The sequence below is a fragment of the Vicia villosa genome, linkage group LG1 (assembly GCF_029867415.1).
Source record: "Vicia villosa cultivar HV-30 ecotype Madison, WI linkage group LG1, Vvil1.0, whole genome shotgun sequence".
Classification (NCBI taxonomy): Eukaryota; Viridiplantae; Streptophyta; class Magnoliopsida; order Fabales; family Fabaceae; genus Vicia; species Vicia villosa.
Genome location: NC_081180.1, coordinates 227,224,262 through 227,233,910, shown reverse-complemented (window position 1 = coordinate 227,233,910; position 9,649 = coordinate 227,224,262).

Here is a 9,649-nt window from a genome sequence, read left to right as displayed (position 1 = left end):
TCTCCACGAAAGAACTTTCTCTCCTGTTCCCATGATTTTTCTTTCATATTCTTCAAAGTTAATCAATGATGCTATCTCTTTCAACTCAAATTTTTTTTAAAAAAATAGACTTTCCCTTTCACCCAATAAGCATCCAAACACTAAAAGGTATTAGAAAGAAATTTACCAGTGATGGTGGATCTATGTAGAGATCTCGGTTGACATCGGAGGAGGATTTCTCGCGGTGGAGCTTTGGCCGTGGCGGGACTTGGTGGCCAGACCGTTGTTGTTGCGGTCAGTCGGAGAGGAGGTGAGCGGTGGTCCGGCGTGTGCCGATCCGGTGACACGACTACGTCGTTTGTTCGTCTTCGCATCGGCGATGGATCCGAAGTGATTCTTCACCAATTTCATCTTCTACGAGACTTTTGTTGTTCGGTATTTTATATTATGAACATGTATTGATTGTTTGCAGTTTAGATCGGCGATGATGGTGCATCGATGATGTTACCAGATCCGCCTTCTTCCTCCTTCCTGCAAGACGACTTGAATAAAAAATATTAGTAATGATTTATGTTTAGTGTTAGTGTTATAACAGTTGCGCAAGCATGAGATTTTTCCGTGAAATTGTGTACAAATTATATTGAAATTGTGCTGTGAGTTTAATTAAAAAAAAACTTGTTTGGTTAATGTCTTGGATCGGTTTGTATTGATTTTGGTTCGTCGGAGGAGGCGAACGGTCGGACACTTCTCGGATTTTTCCTTCCAATTTTGTTTCTCTGCAAAAAAAATAAAACAAAACGTAAAAGTGAGGATGATTGTTAGTAGAAACTCGGTTTTCGAAAATATCAAAATTGTGAAGCTGTTGTTAATTTGCGGCTTTTATTTTTCTTTTGCGGGGCGCAGAATTTGTTGTTGTGATTGCAAAACGGAACTGAAGGTTATGGGTGATCTCGGTAAGGTTGATAATGATGAATTTGAAAGTGCTGAATGAAGGTTTTGTGTGGTTGTTGATAGTGAGAGTCGTAACAAAATTTGCAGAAAAGGTATTTGGCATGAGAACTCTGTGTGTATCAATTATTTTTTTTACTTTCTTTGTTACATTCACTAACACAAAAATAATGTTAGTGGCTGTATGTGAAGATTAGGACTTGCATGAGAGAAAAAAAAATAGGGTTTCACGTGAGAGACTGAGAGTCCGCCCCCATAAGGGTTAGAATGTTCTCTATTTATATTGAAAAAAATTAGGTTAGTAAGTAAAAAAAACATAAATAAAAAATTAATTAACACAATCAAGATTCTAAATCAAATTTTAATTTGATTTTGATTCTTGATATATTGATTTTGTTTTAAAAATATAAAGTATTCTCCTAAGATGAAAATGTAACCAAATCTTTTGAATATTTTTTATTTTATGATTTTTTTTTTGATATTTTTGTGAATAAAAATGAAAAAAAGTAAAAAAAAGTTATTATAAAAATACGTAATTAATCAAATACGAAAATTAATTAAAAAAAATAATAAAAAATGCAATTTTGTGATTTTTTTTATTTTTTTTATTTTTTAAAATAAAATAAAGTTAGTAACAAATAAAGGGAAAATGTCAGACGTGAGATTTGAAACCGGAATCTTGCACTTGCAAACCTTACTTCCTTACCGCCCGGGCTATGTCAATTATTTGAAATAAAATGACATGAAAATATATGCGGGCAAATTTTGGGGTATGACATCAATTATCTTAGTTTTGATGATAACAATAATATGAATTTTGCTTAAGATAATATGGTACTCTAATCCAATGCAATTTCCTTTTCAGGAAATATATAAAGAGTACGCATAATTCAGCGCTCAGAAGCTTTGTCTCAAGGGTTCAGCATGCAACATCAGAACATGGTCTGGCAAGACATCAGAAGATGGTCGAAGCAGAATCAGAACATGGGTCTATGGAAGCATCAGAAGAACAAGAGAACAGAAGCACTGAAGTTCTGATGGTATCACGCTCAGAAGCACTTCAAGGTCAGAAGATCAGAAGATGCTTTGCACCAAGCTGTTTGACTCTGATGATATTCAAACGTTGTATTCACAAACATCAGATCAGAAGAAAGTACAAGTGGCAAGCTACGCTGACTGACAAAAGGAACGTTAAAAGCTACTAAAGGCTATGTCAGTAGACACAGCGTGAACAAGGCTCGAGGTAGTTGACAAAAGCGTATAAACATTAAATGCGATGCTGTACGGAACACGCAAAGCATTAAATGCGTTCAACGGTCATCTTCTCCAACGCCTATAAATATGAAGTTCTGATGAGAAGCAAGGTTAACGATTCTACACCAAAAACGCTCACATTAACTTGCTGAAACTCTGTTCAAATCAAAACTCAGAATCTTCATCTTCATCAAAGCTCACTACATTGCTGTTGTAATATTTTAGTGAGATTAAGCTTAAACGTTAAGAGAAATATCACAGTTTGTGATTATAGCTTTTTAGAAGCAATTGTAACTCTTAGAATTGATTACATTAAGTTGTAAGGAACTAGAGTGATCGTGTGGATCAGAATACTCTAGGAAGTCTTAGAGGTTATCTAAGCAGATTGTAACTAGAGTGATCGTGTGGATCTGTATACTCTAGAAAAGTCTTAGAGTGTGTCTAAGCAGTTGTTCCTGGAGTGATCAGTGTGTGATCAGTAGACTCTGGAAGACTTAGTTGCTGACTAAGTGGAAAACCATTGTAATCCGTGCGATTAGTGGATTAAATCCTCAGTTGAGGTAAATCATCTCTGCGGGGGTGGACTGGAGTAGTTTAGTTAACAACGAACCAGGATAAAAATAACTGTGCAATTTATTTTTATCTGTCAAGTTTTTAAAGACACACTTATTCAAACCCCCCTTTCTAAGTGTTTTTCTATCCTTCAATTGGCATCAGAGCGCCGGTTCTAAGGTGCAAGCACTTAACCGTGTTTAGAAAAGATTCAGGAAGAGAAAAACGCTTCAGTAAAAGATGGTTGATGAAAGTGAAAAGTCTACACCTACACCTGCATCTACATCTGGCTCTGCTGAGCAATACAACGGTAACAATGGTTATACTAGACCGCCGGTATTTGATGGTGAAAACTTTGAATACTGGAAAGATAAACTGGAAAGTTACTTTCTTGGTCTAGATGGTGATCTATGGGATCTTCTGATGGATGGTTACAAACATCCAGTAAATGCCAGTGGCGTAAAGCTGTCAAGGCAAGAAATGAATGATGATCAGAAGAAGCTCTTCAGGAATCATCATAAATGCAGAACTGTTTTGCTGAATGCTATCTCTCATGCTGAGTATGAGAAGATATCTAACAGGGAAACGGCCTATGACATATATGAGTCCTTGAAAATGACTCATGAAGGAAATGCTCAAGTCAAGGAGACTAAAGCTCTAGCTTTAATCCAGAAGTATGAAGCCTTCAAGATGGAGGATGATGAAGACATTGAAAAGATGTTTTCAAGATTTCAAACTCTTACTGCTGGATTGAGAGTTCTTGACAAGGGATACACCAAGGCTGATCACGTAAAGAAGATCATCAGAAGCTTACCCAGAAGATGGGGTCCCATGGTGACTGCATTCAAGATTGCAAAGAATCTGAATGAAGTTTCTCTGGAAGAGCTTATCAGTGCCTTGAGGAGTCATGAAATAGAGCTGGACGCAAATGAGCCTCAAAAGAAAGGTAAGTCTATTGCATTAAAATCCAATATCAAGAAATGCACTAACGCTTTTCAGGCCAGAGAAGAAGATCCTGAAGAATCAGAATCTGAAGAAGAAGATGAACTGTCCTTGATCTCCAGAAGGCTAAATCAACTCTGGAAGACCAAGCAAAGGAAGTTCAGAGGCTTCAGAAGTTCAAAGAAATTTGAACGTGGAGAATCTTCGGATGACAGAAGATTTGACAAGAAGAAGGTCATGTGCTATGAATGCAATGAGCCTGGACACTTCAGGAATGAATGTCCAAATCTTCAGAAGGAGAATCCCAAGAAGAAGTTTCATAAGAAGAAAGGTCTTATGGCAACCTGGGATGAGTCAGAAGATGATTCAGACTCTGAAGATGAGCAAGCTAACTGTGCGCTGATGGCGACAGAAGATGACGGATCAGAATCTACATCAGAATCAGATTCTGAAGAGGTATTTTCTGAACTTACTAGAGATGAGTTAGTTTCCGGTTTAACTGAACTTCTGGAATTCAAGTCTCAGATTAGTCTCAAATACAAAAAGCTGAAAAAGCTATTTGAATTTGAAACAAAGAAGCTTGAGTTGGAGAATTCTGAATTAAAAGAAAAACTTTTAAAATTATCCAATAATGTTGGATCTCCTTCTGATTCAGAAAAATCCACTCCTAGTCTAAACCATATTCTGAAAGAATATGATTTAAGTTTCAGGAAGTTCTTATCTAGAAGTATTGGCAGAAGTCAGCTAGCTTCTATGATATATGCCGTGTCTGGAAACAAAAGAGTTGGCATTGGTTTTGAGGGTGAAACCCCATACAAACTTGAACCTGTTGATGAAATGAAATTCACATACAAGCCATTGTATGATCAGTTCAAGTACGGCCACTCCCATGATATTAGGCACACTTCACATGCTCAAAGTTTTCACATAACACACACTAAAAAGCATGTGACACAACCTAGGAAATATCATGAAACTCACATTAAGAATTATCATGCTGTTCCTCATATTGCTTACAATGTTAAACCCAAGTTCAATCAGAACTTGAGAAAATCTAACAAGAAAGGACCCAAAAAGATGTGGGTACCTAAGGATAAGATTATTCCTATTGCAGATATCCTTGACTGCAAAAAGGACAAAGCACAACATGTCATGGTACCTGGACTCTGGATGCTCACGACACATGACAGGAAGAAGGTCTATGTTCCAAGACCTGGTGCTTAAGTCTGGAGGAGAAGTCAAGTTTGGAGGAGATCAGAAGGGCAAGATAATTGGCTCTGGAACTATAAAGTCTGGTAACTCTCCTTCCATTTCTAATGTACTTCTTGTAGAAGGATTAACACATAACCTCTTATCTATTAGTCAATTGAGTGACAATGGTTATGATATAATCTTTAATCAAGAGTCTTGCAAGGCTGTAAATCAGAAGGATGGCTCAATCCTATTTACAGGCAAGAGGAAGAACAACATTTATAAGACAGATCTGCAAGATCTTATGAGTCAGAAGGTGACTTGTCTTATGTCTGTTTCTGAAGAGCAGTGGGTCTGGCACAGAAGATTAGGTCATGCTAGTTTGAGAAAGATTTCTCAGATTAACAAACTGGATCTTGTCAGAGGACTCCCTAATCTGAAATTTAAATCAGATGCTCTTTGTGAAGCATGTCAGAAGGGCAAGTTCTCCAAACCTGCATTCAAGTCCAAGAATGTTGTTTCTACCTCAAGGCCATTAGAACTCTTGCACATTGATCTGTTTGGCCCAGTCAAAACAGCATCTGTCAGAGGGAAGAAATATGGATTAGTCATCGTAGATGATTATAGCCGCTGGACATGGGTAAAATTCTTGAAACACAAGGATGAGTCTCATTCAGTGTTCTTTGATTTCTGCATTCAGATTCAATCTGAAAAAGAGTGTAAAATCATAAAGGTCAGAAGTGATCATGGTGGTGAATTCGAGAACAGATTCTTTGAAGAATTCTTCAAAGAAAATGGTATTGCCCATGATTTCTCTTGTCCTAGAACTCCACAGCAAAATGGAGTTGTAGAACGAAAGAATAGGACTCTGCAAGAAATGGCCAGAACCATGATCAATGAAACCAATATGGCTAAGCATTTCTGGGCAGAAGCAATAAACACTGCATGTTATATTCAGAATAGAATCTCTATCAGACCTATTCTAAATAAGACTCCTTATGAATTGTGGAAGAATAGAAAGCCTAACATTTCTTATTTCCATCCTTTTGGATGTGTATGCTTTATTCTGAACACTAAAGATCATCTTGGTAAGTTTGATTCCAAAGCACAAAAATGTTTTCTTCTTGGATATTCTGAACGCTCAAAAGGCTACAGAGTATACAATACTGAAACATTGATTGTAGAAGAATCAATCAATATCAGGTTTGATGATAAGCTTGGTTCTGAAAAACCAAAGCAGTTTGATAATTTTGCAGATTGTGATATTGACATATCAGAAGTTGTTGAGCCAAGAAGCAACGCATCAGAAGCAGAGCTTCTCAGAAGCAAAGAATCGGAAGATCAAGTATCAGCTTCTCTGGAGAATCTAAGCATTTCTGAAGAACCACCTGTCAGAAGATCATCCAGACTCATCTCTGATCATTCAGAAGATGTCATTCTTGGAAAGAAGGATGATCCTATCAGAACAAGAGCATTCCTTAAGAACAATGCAGACTGTCAATTAGGTCTTGTGTCTTTGATCGAGCCAACTTCTGTTGATCATGCTCTAGAAGATCCAGACTGGATAATTGCTATGCAAGAAGAACTGAATCAGTTTACAAGGAATGATGTTTGGGATCTTGTTCCTAGACCAGATGGATTCAATATAATCGGTACTAAGTGGGTCTTCAGAAACAAGCTCAGTGAGAAGGGTGAAGTGGTAAGAAACAAAGCCAGACTGGTGGCTCAGGGTTATAGTCAGCAAGAAGGGATTGACTATACAGAAACCTTTGCACCAGTGGCCAGGTTAGAATCTATTCGTCTATTAATTTCATTTGCCACTCAACATAACATCACTCTCTATCAGATGGATGTTAAGAGTGCCTTCTTAAATGGTTATATAGATGAAGAAGTTTATGTCCATCAACCTCCTGGTTTTGAAGACTCTATGTCTCCTAATCATGTTTTTAAACTAAAGAAATCATTGTATGGATTGAAACAGGCTCCCAGAGCTTGGTATGAACGTTTAAGTTCTTTCCTTCTGGATAATGGTTTCACTAGAGGAAAAGTGGACACTACTCTCTTTTGTAAAACCTTTAAAAGGGATATTTTAATTTGTCAAATATATGTAGATGATATTATTTTTGGAATATCTAATGCTACACTTGGAAAGGAGTTTGCTGAGTCTATGCAGGCTGAGTTTGAAATGAGCATGATGGGAGAACTCAAGTATTTCCTTGGAATACAAATAAATCAAACATCAGAAGGAACGTATGTTCATCAAACCAAGTATGTGAAGGAACTTCTGAAGAAGTTTAATCTTCTAGACTGCAAAGAAGCTAAAACTCCTATGCATCCAACATGCATCCTAGGTAAGGATGAGGTAAGTAAGAAGGTTGATCAGAAGTTATACAGAGGTATGATTGGATCTCTTCTATATTTGACTGCTTCTAGACCTGACATTCTATTCAGTGTTTGTTTGTGTGCTAGATTCCAATCAGATCCTAGAGAATCTCATTTAACTGCTGTTAAGAGAATTCTAAGGTATCTGAAAGGTACTACTAATGTTGGCTTAGTTTACAGAAAATCTAAAGAATACAACTTAGTAGGATTCTGCGATGCTGACTATGCTGGAGACAGAATTGAAAGAAAGAGTACTTCAGGAAGTTGCCAATTTCTTGGAAGTCATTTGATCTCTTGGTATAGCAAGAAGCAAGCAACTATAGCTCTATCAACAACAGAAGCAGAATATGTCGCTGCTGCTGGTTGTAGTACATAGATGCTCTGGATGAAGAGTCAGTTAGAAGATTATCAGATATTTGAGGGTAACATTCCTATATTCTGTGATAATACTTCTGCTATATGTTTATCTAAGAATCCTATCCTTCATTCAAAACCCCTGGCTGAAGATAGGTTTAAGTTCATTCTGAAGAACATCAGTATGGATTTATGCCCAGAATGAGAAGATGAGAAGTTCTTACGTATGAGTATCTTCTGAAATGAATGTGGATTTCTTTCTAAATCAGAAGTTCTGATTGAAATCTTTTAGAAATTATGATTCGGTTATTACTAACGTTTCATTGTCTAAGTTGATTCAGAACCTCTTTTAAAGCAAAACAGCTGTAACGTTTTATCTCGGGATGGTAAACCTGTTGTTACTATTCATGGATAAGTGCGCGTGCAGTTGAAGGGACGCCGACCATAGGTAACTGTGCCAATCACGTCGTTTGTCATTATTATCTCTCCTCACGTCACGTAACATTAAATGCTTTTCATCATTTACTTTCTTTCAGTTTTCTTTTTATACTCTTCAAACGCTTTTCCTTCCCTCTTATATTTTCTCTTTTACACTCTATCTGTGTTCTCCTTCTCTATCTCTTTGCATTCCTCTTCAAGTTTTTCTCTCTCTCTTCCGTTTTCGTCTCTTGCTCAAACAAGTTTTTCTTTCTTTTAAAAAAAAAAACTAGCGTTCATCCTAAGCCTGTTGAAGATCTATGACTCAAAGGCGACAGATTGCTGCATATCTCGGGATGGCTCTCCTAATACCTCTCAAGTCAGACCTCTTCTTTGATGTTGTTATCAACTTTCACCCAAAGACAGAAGACTTTCTTGAGTTATGGGAGGAGGTTAAGAATGATATTCTTAACTTCTATGTTGAGGGAAAGCCCCGTTTGCAACATTAGCTCTCTGTCTGTGAACTGTCCCTCTCTTCCTCTTTGGTCACTTGGATCTCTTCTACAGTGGAGGTTCCAATCTGGAAGACAAGAGTCCACAGGGATTCTTGATGGGTTGACACAGAGTGTGTCTTGCTAGGGTGCTGTTTTTAATTTTTGTAGTCATTTCCTCTTGGGATGACTTTTTATGTATTTGCTAGGAATGTTTCTCATCTTGTTAAACATAGGAACCTTTTGTAATATATTTTGATTATCAATGAAAAGTTTCTTTGTTTTTACATTCCAGTGTTTTTATTTGTCGTTTTACATCTGAATCTTTTGATATATTCTTTTTGATGTTATGACAAAAAGGGGGAGAAGATAAATGATAAATGATTTGATTAATCTATCAGTTGCTGGGTAAAGCTCCCACACATTTACTAACAAGAACTGCAAGTTCTATATGGTTTAAGTGTTTTGCAGGTATAAAGAAGTGAAGAGAATCTTCAAAGCAAACACAAGAAGCATAACCATAAGAAGTGTTATTCTGTAAAAAGAATAAGCTCATGGAAACTGAAGCAAGCTGAGTGCTATCAAGCTTCAGAAATCAGAAGCACCAATAATAGAATTTGATCCATATTTGTTTATTTGATCTGACAAAATTCTATTTGCTCTGATACATTATTTTAGCCTATATGGCTCTGATACATATAATGTGTTCTAATATACATTTTATGTTCTGACTCGTTCATGCTGACTTTTGTCGTTTAGTTTTTGTTCTGTAACATTTCAGGATGTAGAGATGCTCTGATGATGCTCTGGTACATTCAACAATGTTCTGATACAAATCTAGCATGAAGTGATGTTGGTAGAAATTCAAAGCTCTGAAGCTATCCGAGGGAAGCAGAAATCAGAAGCTGTGAATGTTCCAAAGATCCAGAAAACTCAAGTTCTGAAGCTGTCCTAAATGGAAGCAGAAATCAGAAGCTGTGAATGTTCAGAAGATCAAAGAAATTCAAGTTCTGAAGCTGTCCTAGATGGAAGCAGAAGTCAGAAGCTGTGAATGTTCAGAAGATCAAAGAAATTCAAGTTCTGAAGCTGTCCTAGATGGAAGCAGAAGTCAGAAGCTGTGAGTGTTCTAGGGATCTAAA